Raw genomic sequence first — 17,576 nt, forward strand, 5'->3', positions numbered from 1 at the left:
GATCCAGGGGCAGCCACAGCTTCTCTGGGAATTCTCTTCCAAGGCCTCACCACCTTCACAGGGAGTTACTTTTCCTCAGCATCCCATCCAAATCTCCCTTCTTTCGGCCTTGATTAAACAAAGGCAAATAGAATATTCCATCGAGGTCCCTGCTGGAATCAGCTCCCAGTCCTTGATTTACTCCCGGGAGAGATAATTCCTTAAGCTTTGTGCTGTGCTGCAGCCACGAGGCTGCTTTAATCTGGGAACACTGAAGGGGGGAAGGGTGCTGCCTCCAGGAGCGTTATTTTATTCCCAAATATCCCTGAAGGATCTTGGTCCTTTCGGCAGAGGACGAGCACCGATCCAAGCTGGCTCTGGCAGGGACTGAAATGAGAATTATTTTGCCTCTGCTGTTGTAAAAGCAGCAATAAAGGGGTGCTGGCACCCCAGCGCTGACAGAGCACGGAGCCACGAGCTGCTGGTGTCCAGGGCAGGAACTTCCCAGCTCCTGTGGCCGGGATGAGCTGTCCAGGCCGGAGCAGAGCCGGGAGCTGTCCAGGGCTTCTCGCTTCCCGACTCCGGAGGGTCCCTGCGGAGCTGTCACATCCAGCGTGCTGTGAGGCGTTGGTGAGGTTTTCTATAACCTGCTGGCAGGCTGCTTTTTGGCAATACCCATCAGGAATCGCTGGTTTCAGCAGTGCTGGTAGAACTTCCCTCCCAGACATTCCCGAGGACGCTGCTGCGGCGTCGGGATGGCGCTGCTCCCCTGGCTCCGCGTGTTACATAAATCCATAAATCCTGGGCTGATGGAGAAGTCAAATTACCCCTCTCCCCCCTTGGGGACCTGACCTTGTTTACCCATCTCTTTGGATTATTATTGCTCCAAAGAATTATCTTCTGTCCCTTTTCCACTTAATATTCCTCCGGCCTTGAAGGATTTGCTGACGTGTGAGCGTAGCCAGCGGTGGGGGTTTATCTGCCTTAATTCAGGTTTTGTAGGCAAACATTTTGATCAGAAAACGTGGAAGTTTGGGGCCTGTTGGAGCCCGTGGCCACTCACTGACAGCTTTTGTCACTGCTGAGGAGAAGCAGTTTAATTTGATGATTGCTAGGCTTTTGGAATTAAATAAGCTCCCAGCGCTTCTTTCTCTTCACCCTGATTTTTATGGGACCCCACAAATGATGGTGGGGATCAAAGAGGCTTTAAAGGACAGGAGTCAGACATGGCTGAGGGCTGAGTGGGTCCCTCTGAGTTGTCTTTTGGGATTATACTGCAGGTCAAAGACCCTAAAAAGGAGACGACACAGTCACCATATGGCCAGGGAGACAACATGCTCTTCCTTTGCACTCCATTCCCATTTTCCTGACCCAAGAAGAGAAGCAGTAGGGACTGAGGCATGCGGCTGGGTTGGCCAGGACATGGAAAAGGGGGAAGTGGAGAAATTGTGTTGTCCTGCAGTTGTTCTGGGGGTTGCAGTGTGAGGGAAGAAGCTGGAAGGGCAGAGGAGTGATGTCCCCTCGTGTGCTCCTGCTCCATCAGCATCCCAGGGGTCACCAGGGAATCAGGGCACTGATACAAACAGACACCCCAGTCATGGATTTTTGGAATATTTAGAAGCAGAGCCAGTTAATTCGCCACAGAATATCCAACCACAGATGTGAGGACATCTGATTTTTCATACCCTGTTTCAAATTTAGCTGTTTCTTGCCTGCTTTGGTGCTCACAGAGGACAATTCCACGGACCTCACACGCTGCAAGGTCTGCATGTCCTTGCCAGCCCTGTTTTTGTCACCTTTGGAGTCTTAGTTCATTTTTTTCATCTTCTTTTTGAAGTGGGGGAGAACCAGAGTGTGCTTAAAATGGCGCCAACAGAAGGCATAGCTGTATTTATTCCCAGCCCAGTGCCAACATCTGGGATCAGAGGGATTTTTCCAGCAGAGGTAGGTCAGGTATTAAGTGGCTCATTTAGTGGTGTTTCCTTGCTAATAATCACCAAGGATGGGCAGAATGTGGAGTGGAAAATCCTTAACTTCTTACCCCCTTAATTCCACCTTTATTCCTTTTCTCCTTCTGCCTTCCCTGTGCTTTATATCCCAAATTTCACACTTCTCCTTGGCTTTCTGTATTCCTCAGTTCTGCCTCCCAACCTCCTGGAAGCACAGGCACATAAAGCTAATGGAGAAGGGGGTTTTAATCAGGCTGCTGTTGTGTAAGCAGCCTGATCTTAGGCACTAATTTGCAGCAAGGATTAATTTTCTCGTTAGTGTGTGCGATTATGATCCCTGCAGAACAATGGAGCCGGGCAGGATCACAGGGAAGCGAGCGGTGCTCCAGCTGATTAAAGCCTTCTCTTTCATTAATTTTATATTCTCTTATCCCCAGCTGGAATTTTTACCTTAGATACAGCCACGTAAAGCTTTTAAATTTGTTTCATTGTTAAAGCAAAGCTGGGCTCGCAGAGATGATTCCGCGGCGTGCGGGCAGGGCCAAGGAATTCCTCATCGTGTCCTTGGGAATTCCTGCTCGAGGAATACCTGGGGCTTGTCTGTTCGAAATGCAGCAGCAGCCTCTGGTTCAGGCTTGATCTGCAAAGGGCACCGGTGTTATGCAAAGGTGAAATCCTTAGTGGGAAAGAACAATCTGGGAAGAGCCAGGGCTGCTACATCCCCGAGCAGCTTTCGTACAGAAATGAGCGTGATCCGACAATTCTGTAAAATGAGGTTTCTGAGGGAGCAGTTCAGCCTTGGCTGGGCTCGTGCTGGAGCCATGCATTGGATCCTTTTCGCAGGAAGATCCGAGATAATCTGAGGGAATGTTGCAAGTTCCGTGGATAGTGCCTGATTTCGATGGTTTGGACAGGAAGAGCAGCCGCGGGAGGTGATAATTTGCACTCAGATGAAACGCAGAGCTCCGCGTTTCATGGACCTGCGCTGAGGTTGGTGGAGGCCTAAGGAAGAAAGGGAAGGAGGCTGGGAATCTTGGGAAGCAGTTAATCCAGACAAAACGACATCCAGGAATAGGTGCAGAGAAGATGGAATTTTCGGCTGCTGCTGTGTGCAGTGGTTTGTGTTTGGGGGATGTGGTGACTCTCAAAGTTGGCAGGACACGGGGAATGGCTTCCCTCTGCCAGGGGGCAGAGTTGGGTGGGATACTGGGAAGGAATTCCTCCTCGTGAGGGTGGGAAGGGGCTGGGATAGAATTCCCAGAGAATTTGTGGCTGCCCCTGGATCCCTGGGAGTGTCCAAGGCCAGGCTGGACAGGGCTTGGAGCACCCTTGGTGGGAGCTGTCCCTGCCCGTGGCATTTCCAGGTGGGATGGATCCTTCCTTAATTGTTCCACATCACGTGGAGCAGTCTCTGAGTTGTTCCTTCCTACCCCTGCACTCCAAGAAACCAGAGAAAGGCACCTGAGGGCTGAGCTTTACTGAAAGAACGAGCACTAAGAAGAGATTTTCCTTCCAAAATGAACACAAAGCACACAAGGGTTCAAACTCCTGCCTGGGGATCACCAGTGCCCAAATATTAAAACAAAATCACAGGCGTGAGAAACCCTGAATTTTTTCTCTGCCTAACTCATCTTCGCCAGAGAACAATTTAAGAATTATTGATTTTCAGTCTTGGATGTTTGTTAATGAGAGCAAGGTGCCACGTGAGCGTTTTTAGAATGCTGACTACGGCAGTGAGAGGAAAAACGAAGAGAATGAAAGGGTTGGGGGTTTTGTGAAATTGATAAACCAGCGCTTGCACGCTGGGGATGAACTCTGCCACCACGTTCGTTTTTGCCTGGATCAAAGATTAATTCTGAACGACAATTCGAGTGGAAATAGGAAGGGGAAGTTTAGCCTTAATGGCTTAGTGCAAACATGGAGGGCGGGGGGGGAGGAAAAACATTACTTTTACATAAAGATACAGTTGAAAGTAAATGCTGCACGTCTTAATCAAGATGTATTCACAGGGGGACGTTTTCGGGGTCAGGGAGGCAGATGGCTCTGCAGCGTGCCTCGTTCTGCAGCAGCTGGTGCAGCCTTAAGGAGGAATTATCAGCAAAGGTGGAACGCACGCGGGTTTATTCCGAAGAGTTGAATACAAAGTACTGCGCAGCCAGTTGTCGCTCTGCAAGTGTAAATTCAGGTGCCAGGGAATGTTGTGCTGCTGGAGCATCTGTGGAATATTTGTTTTACCTTTTGCCACTCCCTCATCCACCACAAGGTCACAGATATTTGGGTTTTTTTGCTCAAAAGCCCCAGAGATGGGTCCTTCCCATCTTTGTGAGGGCTTTGTGTAAAAAACAGGCAGTGATGTAAATAATGTTTGGCTGCTTAAAAGCGGGCTGGCTTGGCTGGGATGTGCTTTTTGTTTTGCTGCTGCTTGGAAATTGGCTTTCCCCTGCTTTTTGTGGTGTGGGATGGTCATTCCAGTTACAGGGTAGATGGATCCAGAGGGGAAATCACCCCAGAGTGAGAAGACGAGGAATAAATCTGGAGTAACTTCGGCACCGAGGAGCAGTTGTCAGAAATACTTGTCTCGCTGGCATGGCTGCAGTTTCCTTCTTTGATTTCAGAGGCACTGGTGAGTTTAGAGGAAGTTCAGGTGGCTTTTATGGGTTTGAGGCACCTTCCACTGTCCCAGGTTGTTCCAAGCCTCGTCCAGCCTGGCCTTGGACACTCCCAGGGATCCAGGGGCAGCCACAGCTCCTCTGGGAGTTCCAGCCCAGCCCCTCCCCACCCTCTCAGCCAGGAATTCCTTCCCAATATCCCATCCATCCCTGCCCTCTGGCACTGGGAAGCCATTCCCTGTGTCCTGTCCCTCCAGGCCTTGTCCCAAGTCCCTCTCCAGCTCTCCTGGAGCCCCTTTAGGCCCTGGAAGGAGCTCTGAGCTCTCCCTGGATCCTTCTTTTCTCCAGGTGAGCACCCCCAGCTCTCCCAGCCTGGGGGCTCCAGCCCTCGGAGCAGCTCTGTGGCCTCCTCTGGCTTTGCTCCAACAATTCCATGTCCTCCTTATGCTGGGAGCACCAGCACCGTGCTCAGTACAGGGAAATACTTGTGTTATTCTTCAGATTTATCCATTTTCTCCCTGGACTCCTCACGTTCAAAAGCACATCCACGCAAATCACTGGCAGTTACATGAGCTGAGCGTGCTGTGAAGCATTTGCTGTTGTTTCTTCGGTCCGTTTTGGATTTTTTTTTTTTTTAATCTTCAATAAACCACCTGCTGGTTTTACATTCCCTGCTTTTTGTGCTGAAGACACAGCGAGCGAGTTTTCCTCTCGGTATCATCAGCGATTTTACAGAGCTCGTCCTCCTGCTGGCTCTTTTACAAGCTGCAATCATCAGAAGGTGCCACGTTTATATTTTTATGGAGCAGCTATTCCTGGTTTTACAGAGTAGATGGATGTGCTGCAGCACTGACAGACGCCGTGTGACTCTGCTCTGTCACGTCACTCCTGTGGGGACAGTCACAGCCAGACCCTTCCGTATCCTGCGGAACCATCCGGCTCAGCCGGCCCTGCGTGTCGGGAGCTGCAGCTCCGTCCTCCTGACCCTCTGCTGCTTCCATTTCTCCATAAGGCCTTGATAAAACACCTCCGGAGCCCTTCAGTCGAGGGGATTTTTCAGGAGAACGTTAAATTCTCCTGTTGGGTTTGGGAATCGCTTCTTCCCAGTTTCTCTGCGGTCTCCTGTAAATCAATTCAGTGGAATTAGGTGGGTGCAGAACCAGCACGAAGTCGGATGCTCAGTCCTTCAGGGTTTATTTAATTTTGTCTCGTTTGTAAGACTCTCTGGACCCACTTTCAGGACCCACTGGAGGTCCTGGCCTTGTGTTTTCAGCAACACCTTTCCCATTTTCCTCCCATCTCGCGATTTTGGCCGGGATCCCCCCCTGGCTCCTCCCGTGTCCCGAGGAGTTGTTCCTATGGCTACCCCCCGCTTGTGGGGGGACAAAGGTTGGCATGTTGGTCCTCCCGAGCCAAATTCTGCCCTTTGACTCCCACCCCTTTTCACACCCCTCGCTAAGCTTGGCCTCTTGCTCCATCCGAGGCTTGTCAGCCGGGGGGTTCCCATGGAAACAGGGAAGGAAATTTGAAAAGAGAAGCACAAAGGGCTGCTTAATTTGAATTTGAACAAGGGAGGAAGGCTCCTTGTAGTTCATCTTTGTGTGGCGTGGAAGCCCGAAATTTATCTTCTGAAAGTTGCTTTCAATTTGTAAACTCGTTCATATTCCCTGTTTCTTGATTTATAGGACAAAAGTTGTCATGTCCGTGGCGCTGAGCGAGGAGAAACATCTTTCTTTATAAATTCAGGGAGACAGCTCTGGGCAGCCGCTCGTTTTCGTCTCCCCCCTCACAGCTCCGAAAGCATCGCTCATGTTTTTAACATTTCTCCCTGAAAACTCACATGTATTACATATTTTCCCCTTCGTAAGGACTCAATCATATTGTCAATTATCTGACATCGCTGCATCCTTGTCTTTGTGGGGGAGTGGGTGAATGATGTGTCCTTGAGAATCAGCAGAGACTGAATCCCAGCTCCTGAGAATTCCTTTTCCCTCCTTATTGTGCATTTTAACCCTCACGGTGCAGGTGCAACACGGAAATGTAACTGCAGAGGATAATGTGGTTATAAAGTTTGACCTTGGATTTCAGCTTTGCTGCTTGTTGTCAATAATAAAGGGAAAAAAAAAAACACGAAAGGCAAGGAAACAAAAATATCGTGGGATGGTGGCATTTTACCTGCATGTTTTACAAATGTGTCAGATTGTAAAGTTTGATGTGAATTTGTTAAAGGACAGGGAAGTTACTTTGCCTCCAGGTTTTCCTCTGTGGCTTTTCGAATGACAGATGATCCAATTCTTCCAGAAAAGGTCTTTACCTCACGTCGGAGAAATACCATTTAAAAGGAGTTATTTGGGACTCTGTCCTCCAAATCTCGTGGCTAAAACACCGACCCTGCTGAGCCCTCAGGCATTTTCTTTCCCCTCCCTTTGGAAATCATCCCTGTTGCTGACAATAACCTTCATTAAGTGGTATCACAAAAAAGGCAGCGTAATTCTCCAGATCCATCGGCCTCTTTTTTCCCCTGGCACCACGGAAGGCAGTTGCTTTTGTCTGGGAATTGCAAACTTCCAGGCTTTTAAAATTTAGCCTTTGCTTCCCCTTCCACTTTGTAGTGGCAGCCTTGAAGATTCCAGGGTCACGGAGGGGGCTCGGGGGAGTCGGAGCCAGGACTGGCAGGGATCTGTGGCCTGTGGATGTCCTGATCCCGCTGTATCCATCAGAAAGGAGCCGGTGGGGTGGATTAAAGGACACATTTTTGATCTCTGGCTGTCAGTGCTCATCCTTGAGTTGGGAAGCAGTGGGAGCCGGGAGCGAGGGAAGAGCTGAGCTCGTTAACGAATGCACGGACACTCCTTCCCACTCTGCCAGCCCCATCCTGCTGCTTCCAGCTCTTTTTGCCTTCCCTACCCCACAGCTCCACTCCTGCTCTTCCCTCAGCTGCATTTTCCAGCCTTTTGGACACTTTTATAGACACATAAAAGGGGATTTTTGCAGCGTTGGGCAATTACTCAGTGGGAAAACGCTCTCACCCCTCTTGCCTCTCGCAGCCCCCTCAAGGAATTCAGTGAAGTCTTTCCTCCTTTCATAGTCTGATCCCACTGATTCCATTCCGTGTCCATTCCAAACTCCCCTGCAGGACATTCCATCCCCATCCTGACATTTCTAGGAGTGGCATTCACTGTTCAAGAAGGTTTTGGAGGAGTTCTTCCACAGCACCCACAGATGTTTGCTTCTCTTTATTCCGTTTAACTGGGAAAGGGTTTGGAATCATCACCCTGGGCAGGGGCCTCATGTGGAGCAGTTGCATCATCTTTTTGTGTTCCCTCTCTCTTATTAATCCAGTTATTGTTTGGCCTTGTGAACATTCCAGACATGTGGGAGCAATTTTCCCCAAAAACTCCGTCTGTGGTACAGAGGAGAGCTGGGAACGAACTCCTGGCCTCAACAGGGAGAAAAATCCCGGACTTTTGAGGGCAAAATATTCTTTAATCTACTTTGAGAGCAGCAAAAACCCTTTTAGGGTGCCGCAGAAACAAACAAGTGGAGGCACTGTGGGAATTCCTGTCAAATATTTATCTGGTGAATTATTAACTGGAAAAATCGAGTCAGTGGCTCGGGTTTGTCCTCAGTTTGATGGTTTGGGTGAGGATTTCAGGACTGGTCGTTCAGAGGTGGATAACAGCTGTCTGGCCAGTGGAAAAGAGGGATACAATTGCAATTATTTTTAATTCTTTTCCCCCTGTAGCATTCAGCTGTGACCTCATTAACTTGGCACTGAATAGAAGGGAGAGTATTGCCCTGATGAATCTTAAATTTTAATTTACAGCTGCTGCGTTCACACATGGGTTTTTTTTAGAAATGGTTAGTGGTTTAAAAATGGTTAAAAATTGAAGTCACCAGCTAATTATCTTAATTCCTCTATTTAGAAGCATAAATTAATTTTAATTTAATCCACTGGAGTAAATTGAGGTATTCTCAGTCTTAACTTTCCTGTTCTATATTAATTTCTGATGAATAGAGAGGCCTGTTGGGTTGCCCTCTTGTAATTCCTTGATTGGGTGAAAGAAATTTATATTGGGATGGACAATTTCTTTGAAAAATTGAAAAAAAAAATCCCAATAAATTCAGGCAGTTTTTGTTCAGAACCTACAGACTCACTGGAGAATTGTAATCATAAAAGAAAGGACAATCTCTTTCCAAAGACTGAAGTTTTCCCCCAAACCCACCTCATTTCCTCGTTGTTTGTGTCCAGCTGTGCAGGTGGCACGTGGGAAGAATTCCATGGCTAATACCAAAATAGGGGAAGTCGTTCCTGAGATTCAGCTAAAGCTCACCTTGGATTTTTGTAGTGGCTTTGTCGACTTGCTCACAGCACAGGGTGATTTTGTGTGGAGCCCCAGGGAACCCTGAGAGAAGCACTCTTGATTTTTCACCCCAACTTTCGGGTAAATGTACAGGTTTTCCTGAGGAAGATCTGGTTTATGTCATAATCTGGCCGCATCTTCATGTGAAGAGTGTTAAGTGCCGCAGCTTTACTTTTCTTCTGTTGGAAGTTGGCTGAAATATTTCCAAGCCCTCAGAATCCTCACAAACAAAATAGTCTGGAGTTGTAAATTGCAAAATGCCTCTTCCTGGGGAGTGGGAGAGCAGAGAAACAGTCACAGCTGTGGTGGAGTACATGTGGAATTAAATGGGAGGTGCTGCTGAGCTGAGATTTGGAGGTGCTGCAGCTTGGTTTGGGTGCATCCTACACCAGTAAATGCAGAGATATGAGGAAGGAATTCTTCCCTCTGAGGGGCTGGGATGGAATTCCCAGAGAAGCTGTGGCTGCCCCATCCCTGGAAGTGTCCAAGGCCGGGCTGGACGGGGCTTGGAGCAGCCTGGGACAGTGGAAGGTGTCGGGGTTGGAGCTGGATGAGCTTTGAGGTCGCTTCCCACCCAAACCATTCCATGGTTCTGTGATTCCATATCTCAGGGGACAGCAGGGCTGTGGAGCTTGCAGAGAGCAGACCAGGAAAACCATCCTGCATTATTTATGCCCGTGGAACACAACCTGCTGATTTTTGAATTACTTCCACCAAAAGACAGCTCAGTGTCCTGGACTGACAGTGCAGCCTGCCTGGAAAGCAAACACGTGGGAAAAAGAATAGAATATCTTTATTAGAAGTATTCTAAACAATACATTTTGATGATTGCTCTGTGAAATAGCCTTAATTTTGAGGCCCAAAGATGTAAATCTTCTCTCCCATCCGAGTGCAGACAGCGTGTGTGTGTGGTTTTGCTGGGCTATGGATTGAACAGATGGTCTGCAATGTTAGATTAAGACACAGCTGTTAAAATATCAGCATTCGTGTGTCAGACACGTTCTGTCTGCTATCCAGGATGGTTCTTACAACGTTAATCCAGCAGATTGTGTTCTTACTTCAGTTTGCATCGTGTTATTTATGAGGATGGTTGTGGTGGCTCAGTGTTGAGCTCTGCTCCTTCCCAAGACCAAAACCCCTGACTTTTCCATGGAGATGCATCCCTGTATCCCCTGAGTACTTTTGGGGTTTAATTTGGGCAGTAACTGTGGGGCAGAGACTTTGTGGATGCCACAGGATCTTTTCTTGAAGGATTTAGGTGAGATTTGTTTTCGAAGGAGCAAAATTCAATCATTTAACCTCTTCCCAAGGAGGTGCTGGTCCTAATTGTAGCCAGGGAAGGCACGAGAGCTGTTGGATGGTGATTCCTTCTTGGAGAACATCTCCAACATTCCCAGCTCAGGCAGGAGGGGATTTATTCCGACTGACTCCGCCGTTGTTTTCCCGTGGATGGAGCCAGGTGTTCTGGCTGGTGGGAGAATCCTGTGAGAGGATTCCGACAGCAGACTGGCTGCCAGGGGAGCAGCAGACAAAGCTTCCTGAATTCTTTCAGCGTGGATGGATTGTCTCCTGCAGCCTTTCTGGCTGCCAGAAGTTCTGCTCCTGGATTTCCCAGCCTCCTGCCCCTCCTGGCTGCCAAAAGTTCTGCTCTAACAGCCTCGTGCCTCTTCTCTGCCATGGCAAGAAGGGTTTGTTTGCTGTGCTGTGGGGCTGATGCTCTAAAACTCACTTTAATTTACCTTAAACCCGGGTCAGAGTGGCAGAGGAAGAGGATAAATAAACTTCTGCCCCTTGTGAGACTGCCCCTGAAGTGCCTTAGGTGACAACTGTGATTTGTCCTCATTTTGTGACCATTTGGTGACAGCAAAGCTGACAGTTAAGGCGGTCAGAACACTGCAGGTCCCCCTGGTTGATCTCCCAACCTGGGCTTGAATGCCAAAATTCAGCAAATAGAAGCCTTCTGCCATCCTCATCCCAGTGGAAAACACAGAGATCCAATAGGCTGCACTGGCTTGTAATATTAAACATTCTAGATATCCTGCTGCATCAGCTGGGTGAAAAACCACAGCGAAGTCACACATGAAGTAGTAGAAGTCATCAAGCCTTGGGGAAAAAAAAGTGGTGATCAAAAACCCTCCAGTGGGAGGGTTCAGCGTTTCTTATGGAATTTCTTATGTTTGGAAATCCAGCTTGTCTGGTTTTGTTCTGCAGGGTGTTAATGTTGTGTATTCTGTGGCAGGCGCTGCCATCCTGTATATTTACAGCTCTAAAAAATCAAAAGGGGAGGCAAATCCAAATGGTGACTTCGAATTTTGGCTGTGTCCTTATCTGTATTTTCCATCCTATTTGTGATTTATAGAAATCCCCTTTTTTTTGAGCACTGAAGAATCTGATCTGGGTGCAAATCCCATCGTGTGCTCTCCGGCCAGTGTCAAATCCTCTGACAAACCCCACCAAATGCTTTTCCTCCTTTGCTCGGCAAGAGAAATTTTTGAGCAGTGGATTGTCATGCTCCTCTCTCCTGGTTTTTTCCAAGGAGACCTCCCTGGAGCTGGCAGGAATTGTGTGATCCTGCTGTGTGGATCAGGGAAGGAGAAGGAGAAGGAGAAGGAGAAGGAGAAGGAGACAGAGAAGAAGAAGGAGAAGGAGACGGAGAAGGAGACGGAGAAGGAGACGGAGAAGGAGACGAAGGAGAAGAGAAGGAGAAGGAGAAGGAGATGGAGAAGGAGAAGGAGAAGGAGAAGAGAAGGGGAAGGAGACGGAGAAGGAGAAGGGAAGGAGAAGGAGAAGGAGACGGAGAAGGAGGAAGAGAAGGAGAAGGAGACGGAGAAGGAGAAGGAGAGGAGAAGGAGAAGAGAAGGAGAAGGAGACAGAAGGAGAAGGAGAAGAGAAGGAGAAGGAGACAGAGAAGGAGAAGGGAAGGAGAAGGAGAAGGGAAGGAGAAGGAGAAGGGAAGGAGAAGGTTGGTGTTGCTCCACTTCTCAGCACGGGTCTCCTTCCCCTTCCCACGGTGACAGCAGCACCAGAGCATTTCCCAGCGGGCCTGGAAGCAGTGATCACTCTCCCACTTGGAATGTCATCTTTGCAGGAGATGGAAATGTGTCATTTCCTTGAAAAATAGGATTTTGACGAGATTTACAGCTCCTGCCCCGGAGTCTCTTCCTTGCCCAGGCAAAGTGTCTTTATTTAACAGTATCAAAAATACAATCCAGAGGATGGTGGATGTATTTCCCTGGTAATATCCCTCTGGAATTCTCCCAAGCCCATCACAGCAGGCATATGGAGAGGAAGGAGGAAGCCCAAACCCTCTCAGCTGCCACCAACCCAACGCTCCCTGCAAATGGAAATGGTTACCAGGACCACCCATCTTCATTCCCCCATTCCCAAAACACGAATCCCACATCCAGGAAAAGCTGACAGATGGATGCCGTCTTCCAGAGGAACTTTGGAATTTAAAATGCAGCAGGAGACCTCTTTAAAGAACTCGAGCAGATGGCTTTGCTTTTAGTCCTATAGGCAGAGATTAATGTCATTCCCTGTATTTTAACTACTTCCATCTTTATCCTCGTTTTTTTCTTCCTGCAGAAATTAACCTTGGCTGTCTGTTTGGAGACAGAAAGCTTGGGATGGTTTTTCATGATTGCTGCCCTCTCTGAGTAAGGCAGGTAAAATAATTGGCCTTGGGTTTAAAGTGAATAACAAAGTGAGTGCCTCGTCCAACCTATAGCACGAGAAAAATATCATTTAAACCCACAGTAATTGCTTGTCTTTTTATATTGTTGGAGTTACTGAAATAACTGTTTAAATGCAGGCATTTATTTTTAGTGCTAAGGTAAAAACAATCTGGTTCTTTTTTTTTCCCCTTCCCAGCCCCTAAAGCAGTGCAGTGTCAGTCTAATCCTCACTGCTACCAGGATTTTTCCAGCTGCCATCAAATTATGAGGTGTGGGATATTGAAAGGCTGTGGGTCACGGGGTTCATAGGGATAATTGGGAATCGCTTTATTCCATGCTGGAGGGGAAAAGCTCAACAGGCAGCCAGAGCCGTGCCCCGCTTGGCTTTTTGTACATGTGTAGCACTGTGAAAAACCAGAAATAATTCCAAAAATAAAAGTACACCTCAGTTTCTCGACAGGGAAGTTGTTGGTGAGGTGAGCGGGGATGTGCTTTGTGCCAGGAATTCTCACTGGGCGTGTCTTGGCACTGTGCGCTCAGAGCAGGCTGGGGCAAAGTCACCTTTTGCCTTTAGAAAGCAGAGTGAAGGGTCTGCAGCAACCGGAGTCGCACGAAGTTGGGTGAACTGCGTTGATTCCAGAAGAAACAAACTCACTCCTGCACACCTGGCTGTGCTCGTGGTGCTCTCTGCCACCTTTAATTTCACGGCACGATCCAGCTCGAGCCAAACTGGGTGGGAAAAGGTAGAAATGGCTCTGGTCTTCTGCCAAGTTCGGGCCCCAAATCCCTGCTTTTTGCTCTGCTGTGGCCGGGTGAGCATTCCCTGATTTTCTTCAGGAAGCAGCAGCCGGGTTGAGGCAGGACCCTGTTTGATCCCAGCAGCTCTTCAGCTCAGGTATGAACCTGGAGCAAACGTCTCCAGGTGGAGTGTGAGCGCCAGGAGCGTGGGCTGCAGGATCCAGTGAATCCAGAGGGGTTCACAGGAGTCAGGGGCGATGGAAAATAAGATTTTCAGTCTCAAGGAAACCAATTCTGCTCGTGACAGCCGTCAGAAGCAAGGGGCCAGATGTGCTCAGTGGAAGCAGGAGCTGTCTGCAGAGCTAAATCCAAAGCAGCTCCAGTTCTCCAGGGAAGGCAGCCTGGAGGGCATTAGTGCCCGTGCCCTTTGAGACACAATTCCCAGTTTCTTCCATCAAAGAGCAGGAGATGCAGGACAAAGAGCAGCTCGTGTGGCTGCTCTGAGCCAGGATGTGCCCCGAGGCAGCTGCTTCCACCCGGCAATTGCAGCAGCAATTGAGAGTCATAGCATCACTCTCTTCCCAGGAGCCTGAGGGGAGAAAAGTTCCCTCCTTCCCTCTTGGGATTTATGAGGATGCTTCCTGTTTAGTTCTCTGTTCAAAGAATGGAATATAAAACCAAACAGAGTAAGGAAAGATCAGCTGAGTAATTTGGTTTAAATCGTGCAAAGTCACTTCCCAAAACCAGCCAGTTGAATGTCTGTGTAAATATTTTTTAATTGAAATATTTATTTTATTTACCTGATAAGAAAATAATTGGGTTTATTATCTCTCAGTATTACGAGGTCTGAAATCGGATCTCGGTTCCATGGTGTATTTATAATTTGAGTTACTTCTCTTGTTTGTAACCAAAAATGAGGACTTGTTAAAAAAATTATTTGAAGTGAGGGAAAATCTACACATTCCAGCTCTCCTTTGGCTTTCATCCCTTGGGGAATGAAAGCTGGGGGTTGGAAGGAGATGATCTTTAAGGTCCCTTCCAACCCAAACCATTCTGCGATTCCATGACCCCCTCCTGAAAACAAACCCGAGGCCAGCAGGAAATTTCTAATCTCTGCTAAAGCACGGCCATATAAGCTCTTGATGGAAATAGCGGGGAAGGAAGGAGCTGGGGAAGAGGGAGAAGAAAGAGCTGGGTGAGGTTGTGCTGCTCTGAGGGAAGCAGGGACACAGGGCTGGGACACAGCACCTGCGTGGCAAAGCCAAGGACAGGAAGAGTTTATCTCTTCCTAAACATTTATCTCTTCCTTTCTTGGATTTCCTGGGACTTGGCCTGAATGACTGAAATCAGTTTGGCTGCCACACCTCCTCTTGCCCTCGTCCTCTTCCTTTTTCCTCCTGGAGTTGTTCACCAGGCATTTTTCAAAAGCGCATCCCATTTAACAGAGGGCCTTTTGTTCGGCACCGGCGGAGTCATAACTTGCTCTGCGTCCTTGGGCAAGAGCATAAAAAGAGTCTTTTAATCTCCCCGGGTTTATTTTTAATAGGGAACAACATAATCAGTAGGTGGAGGTGACTTTTCATCTTTGGAGCTGCGAGGGGGGAAGACAATTTGGGGATAATTTTTGGGGCGCTTTCAGAGGGAGCTGCCCACAGGCACAAATGCTGCTGTCGCTGCCTCAGAGCAAGCGAGGCTCTTTTTCTGTGTTACCAGGAGTCGTTGCCGGGATTTTTCTTCTCCCGTTCTCCAGCTCAGCCTCTTCAGGATTTTAAAGTTCGCAGGATCCCAGGATCATTGAGGCTGGAAAAGATCTTTGGGATCATTGAGTCCAACCTGTGACCGATCCCCACCGTGTCCCCAGCCCAGAGCACGCCACGTCCAGGCCTTCCTTGGACGCCTCCAGGGACGGGGACTCCAAACCTCCCTGGGCAACCCCTGCCAATGTTTAACAGCTTCTCCATGAAGAAATTCCCTCTGATGTCCAACCTGAAGCTCTCCTGGCACAGGTTGAGGCCATTTCCTCCTGTCCTTCCCTTCACCTGGAGCTGTGTTTGCACACCTTGAGTTGCTCTGGGGTCTCTTCTGAAACAGCTCAGCCTCTGCAGCTCCACCAAATCCAAACAGATCTTTTAACAAAGGCAAAAGAGCAGGAAAAGAGGAATTTTGGGAACATCTTTTCTTAGTGGGAGGTGTATCAGAGGAAAGTAGGGGAGGAATTGTCAGGAGAACTTGAAATTCAGATGTGGGTTTGTACAAACCCACAATGGCAGGAGGCAAAGCTCAGGGGTTGGGGCAGGCATGGAAACAGGAGCTCTTTTTCATAAAGTTATAACTTAATTTTCTCATTTTCAGGGTTTTCTGAAAAGAAGGGAAGTTAAACTCTTACCAGAATAAAAGTGGAGTTCTTGTTTTATTTCCCTTTCCATCAAACAAAGGAAGATTTTTACTTTCAGCTTTTCCAGGCAGCTGGTGTAACTCCCTGGAATCGATTTCTTGGATCCACATGGTCAAACAATGGCTTTAACTCTGCTGTAGACAACAAATACTCACAAATAAATATATAAATAAAAATAATTCTGAATTATTAACATGTCCAGCCAAACAGAAGGAGTTCCTTGAGAAACATGAGCTTGTAAATGTAAATATTTCCCAACTGCTGCTGCCTTTTTCCTGGTTGATAACTCCAGAGGCTCATCCTGCTCTTCCTGCAAGTTATTGCTGAATTTCATGGCTCTCCTGTTCATGGGGTGTTTGAAAAATGAAGGGGATTTGTTCAGCTTGGTAAATAATAATGATGTTTAAAAAAACCCCACATTGAACTCATAGCATGGTTGTGCCTTGTATTCCAAAAATTCACCTTTTGCAGGGGGAAGGAGACTTCTGGGAAGGATTGGAAGAGCAAAGAGGTGTAAGGGAGGTGTGAAACTTTTCCTTATAATTCCCAGTATTTGCCATTTCTGTTACCACAGAAGATGCCCCATTTTTTCCCTGTTAGATCAGTTCTACTCTATCGTTTGGAAAAAGAAAATGCTGAATTGCTTTAAAACACTTCTCAGGAAATCGCTGCTTGAGAATGTAATCATTCTGCAGCTCCTCTTCAGCTGCACTTCTAATAAGATTTAGGATTTGGATGTATTTCTATATAGCAGGTTCATTTGTGCTTCAGCTATTGCACTGCACATTCCAAAGATTAGGATTCTGCTCCTTAATCCTGCTGGGCTGTGGAGAAAACTCTGCTATCCAAATAATGGACTTTTTCTAAAAGTCTGTGTAGAACAGAGCAGTGCCATTGATGAAGCCACTGTCAACTTTTCCCTTTGAGCTGTGATTTGAAATAGAAATCAGGATGAGAAGTGGCTCATGGAGGTGTTCTTGCAGTCTGGGGTTTGGTTTGTTTCATTCCAGAGCTGGAAGCCCTAATGTGTTCCAATATTCTCTAATTGCACTCTCACGGGAGTATCATTGATCTTACATTGATATCCAAAGAGACAGCGAGGCTTTGGATGCTGGTAGGTGCCCCAGAAACTTGGAATGAGACATTGATTAATTCCTGGAGAGTTCTGAGGACAAACCACAAAAAGCAAGAGCAGAACGAACCCACGCTGGACGGTAGGAATACAACGTGGATTATCAACATGCAGCAGCTTTCACTGAGACATAAATCCCTGTCCTCTTTATTTTTCCTTCTTTATCCTTCAGGAATATTCCAGACCAGCTGTATTTGCCCAATTCTGACAGATTTTCTCTCGGAGCTTCCGAGGAGTGTTGCTCTCACCAACACCCAAACCTGTTGTGAAGCACCACGGGAGCACAAGACACCGGTTATTTATTTTGATTTGGTTTTTTTCAGGCTTTGATTTCGCGGTGCTTTCTGTTGGTTGGGCAAGAAAAGGCATCTTGGCTGTGCCTTCAGTGTGGTTACAGCCCTGTTCTGGGAGCTGGGAGGTTCTGTGGCTGTGTGGGAATTTATATAACTGGGGTAACGTGAGGGCTGGGAATGTTTTCCTTCCACGGATACACCTTCATGAGAGAACTGAAATCCCCACCAGCATTCAGCTGTCGAATTCCCACTGATTTTAATGCAGATTGAGTACATAAATATCCCTTGGGAATCTCTTCATTTGTCCCCATGGTCACCTTTCTTCCTAAAACACCTCAGTTCTGTCCTGATGATCGTTTCTCCCAACAGCCGGGAAAAGAAGGTCGCGGTCACGGCTGCGATGAGACAAAGTGGAACATTCCACAAATTGCTGCTTGTAGCTG

General features: G+C 47.7%; 1 protein-coding gene across 2 annotated transcripts in view; it reads left to right on the forward strand.

Annotated features, from left to right (window-relative positions):
* The window catches only part of FZD3 (frizzled class receptor 3), a 48,212-nt gene that overhangs the window by 7,623 nt on the left and 23,013 nt on the right, over positions 1 to 17,576 (forward strand). The window contains exon 1 of one of the 2 annotated variants that reach the window (XM_048296244.1): positions 4,426 to 4,551. The exons of the other annotated variant lie outside the window; for it this stretch is intronic. The gene's annotated coding sequence lies outside the window, so the exon portion shown is untranslated. Of the gene's footprint in view, positions 1 to 4,425; positions 4,552 to 17,576 lie in introns of those variants that run through there. 2 annotated transcript variants of the gene reach the window in all.

This window comes from Corvus hawaiiensis, chromosome 3 (assembly GCF_020740725.1).
Source record: "Corvus hawaiiensis isolate bCorHaw1 chromosome 3, bCorHaw1.pri.cur, whole genome shotgun sequence".
Taxonomy (NCBI): domain Eukaryota; kingdom Metazoa; phylum Chordata; class Aves; order Passeriformes; family Corvidae; genus Corvus; species Corvus hawaiiensis.